The 3,556-nt window shown below is 32.5% G+C and overlaps 1 pseudogene; it reads right to left on the bottom strand.

Annotated features, from left to right (window-relative positions):
- Window positions 1-1,289: 1,289 nt before the first annotated feature.
- Window positions 1,290-3,556, bottom strand: LOC149529528 (uncharacterized; annotated as a pseudogene).

The raw sequence follows: 3,556 nt of genomic DNA, 5'->3' as shown, positions 1-3,556 counted from the left end.
TAAGACAAGTAGTCCATATAATAGAGATTTCCCAAGCAAGGCGAAATAATTTTAGTTACTAAAAATGCTTCTAAGTTCAGTTATTTGAGAAATTGAAGTTGGCACAAGCTCTCATATATCACACCATTGAAGAAGATTTCAAGATTATATGGTTTAATAGAAAAAACATGGTTGGTGTGACTATCTTAGGATATTAGATCGATGATGATAAATATTAGATAGGCATCTTTACAATATGTACCTAATTAAATTTCTTTTAAGATATATAATTTTGAACTTATTTGGCAATTCAATAATTTTTAATTTTTAATAGTATCATTCTTTATTTTGTCTTTAAAGAAGCCTTAATCATTGTACATATTGTAAAGATGTGTGTAAATTTAAAGGAAGAAATAAAATAGTAGCATAATATTAGTCATAATTTTATTCAAACTAATGTCATTCATAATCTTATCTAATACATTACTCGTCTATTTTATAATATATTGATAAATACAAGAAAAATTGAATTAGATATGATATTAGCTATGTTTAATGTGAGTTAGTAATATTGATTCATTATAATATCTCCTTGGAAAGAAAGAAATGTGTATAAATTTACAATTCATGATATACTTACTCAACAATCAAAGTATTACAATAGATTTTTCTATATTTTTGAGGTAGAAATTTGTTGAACAATATGATGAAATAATAAATAATTAGAGAGCAAAATGTATAATACTATCTCTTTTATATATCAAGTATTTCTCACATTCTTACTTTCACACTTGTAAACAAAATGACTAATTCAACTTTACAAAATTAAACTTCAAGATATATCAAGTATTTCTCACATTCTTGCTTTCACACTTATAAACAAAATGATTACAAAATTAAAACTCAATTTTATTTAACATTCTACTGCATCAAGACCCTTCCCAAAATTGTGTGCAGTAGAGTAGATTAGGAAATTAGAGAAACTGCAACATACAATGATTTATTATCCACTATAGTCTTTGATCGACAGGAAACAAATAATTTTCAGAGGATATATGGTGACAGGGGCCTGGAATGCTCTATGTCTTCATCAGAGCAGGGGATCGTTGAAGAAACTCATCCAAACTGGAAGCACACACACACACACATATATATATATATATATTAAAAAATCATATATATTAGTAATAATCATAAGATTCTATCTTTTTGTTCAATAATGCAATGTGCAATCTACAATTAATAGATACTAGATCCAATGCAAATTTATCTTGCTAGAATTGCTTTTAAATTTTTAGCATCATAATATTTTAAATTATAATAATATTGAGGTGTTTCCATCTCCAGTTCATTTTTATCAGAATCAATGACAATATCCCTCCAAAACCTATTCTATATGACAGCCCCACTGCTATTTTATACCATGAATATTTCTCTATTTTCTTTCCTTCACTAACTAAAATTAGAGGAGGAGGAGGAGCAAATTGTGGCCGAGAATAGTTTTTGGGTAAAGGGCATCCCCATAAATTTGGATTCTCTAAATAAGAGGATTTTTCAAATGTTTCAATATGCCCTTTTTGTGGTATCCTTCCTGAAAGATTATTGCTTGACAAATTTAGGAAACCTAGAGAATCTAGAAATTCAAGTTCTGTAGGGATTCATCCTGAAAAATGGTTTCTTGAAAGATCTAATGACTCTAATTGACTCAATCCTCCCAAACTGTTTGGAATCATCCCACTAAAATTATTCCTGGAAAGATTTAGAAGCCTCAACCCCTTCAGTTTACCAAAATCAGAAGCAAATTCTCCCTCCAATTCATTGTTTGAGAGATCTATAGATGTGAGAGTAGAAAGGATATATGTGTAGTGTTGACCATGTCCTTTTAAAGTCATATCCAATCCATCATGATATAATACATCATCGGCAATAGTGGACAAAACATTACCATTTTGATTTTTCATTGACATTGCTTGCAATGAAGTAATTGCGTGCGGAACTGAACCTGAGATATGATTGGAAGAAAGCAACCAGATCTGGAGATTTATTAGTTGGCCAAGCTCTACAGGAATTCTTCCTGTAAAATTGTTCTCCTTCATCACCAACACTCTTAGATTTGAAAGATTTTTAAGCCATGTTGGAATTTCACCTCCAAAAAAGTTGCTTCCAATATCAAGAACTTGCAGCGCTGAACAATTTGCTATTAAAGGGGGCAATGATCCTTTGAGGTTATTGCTATGAACAACCAATGAATTTAATCTAGTTAGCTTACTGAATTCATTTGGTAAAATTCCCTCTAAACTATTATTTCCCAAATTTAGGATCAAAAGGTAAGAAATGTTGAACAAGGTTAGAGGAATTAGTTCGGTGAAATTTTTGTTTGCAAGATTTAGCATCCAAAGTTGAGATAATCTGCCCAAGCTTGGAGGAATATTGCCAGTAAATAAATTATCATTGAGAAAAAATATTGTCATAATAGAAGACCATGTTGAAGGAATGTGGCCACTCAATTCATTTCTAGACACATCAAGGGTTTCTAGTTGCATCCATACTGAGGTATTTGAGAATAATCCTCCTTCTAAATGATTACCCGAGAGATTTAGGGATTGCAATATAGAACAAGTTCCCCACAGCCAAGACATAATTTTTCCCACAAAACCAGTGTTTACTGAAAAACACAGAGTAAAATTACACAGTAGAATACTCAGGAAGTGAGCGCTGAAAACTCCAGGCCCAACAAGTCTATTTATAACAACAAATGTAATAAATGTACAGAAATCTCTAGAAGTGGTTTTTGGTGTATTATTAATGTGAGTAGTTGGCAGTTTGAGGGATGGTTGCACATGCCTCTGGAAGCATCTTGGTCGGTGCTGACCATGCCTTGCGATGTAATTAATTTATGTTGACATCCCCCCTAAATTAATTACAATAGCTATACTAAATATCTACTATCTAAATATCCCCCCTAAATATCCTAGCCTAAGGCCTTGTTAGGTACCCATTTACAATCTATTATCTCCTAAATACAATGGTTGGAATTCATAAGAATCCCCCTTGAATGACAACCATGAGACAATTATGTCACTGCTCTTAAGCCCAAAAGATGTCGAAGAGATACAAACTTGGCTTCACTTAAAGCCTTGGTGAATAAGTTAGCAATCTAGTCCTCTGTCTTGCAATATTGAAAATGAATCACCTATTGTTGGAGAAGATGCCTGATATAATGATGATAGACTTCAATATGTTTGGTACGAGCATGGAACACTAGATTCTTAGACAATGATATGGCACGATTGCTACAATGAAGTAGAGAAGGCCCTGCATGATGTTGCCTAAGGACTGATAAGATAGCTCGTAGCCAAGTGATGTCTTTTGCTGCTTCGTTTGCTGCAGTATATTCAACTTCTGTAGTGGATAGAGCTATGGTAGACTGCTTTTTACTGCACCAAGAAATAGGACTTGCACCAAGATAGACAACATAACCTGTAGTGGACTTACGATCATCCATGCATCCTGCCCAATCTGAATCTGAATAGCCAATAAGAGAAATATCTCCATGAAATGAATAATAGATGCCCAT

The sequence above is a fragment of the Cupressus sempervirens genome, chromosome 11 (assembly GCF_028749045.1).
Source record: "Cupressus sempervirens isolate cs-2001-9-10 chromosome 11, ASM2874904v1, whole genome shotgun sequence".
Taxonomy (NCBI): Eukaryota; Viridiplantae; Streptophyta; class Pinopsida; order Cupressales; family Cupressaceae; genus Cupressus; species Cupressus sempervirens.
Note: the sequence above shows the minus strand (reverse complement) of the source record. Positions and strands in the feature narration are given on the sequence as shown.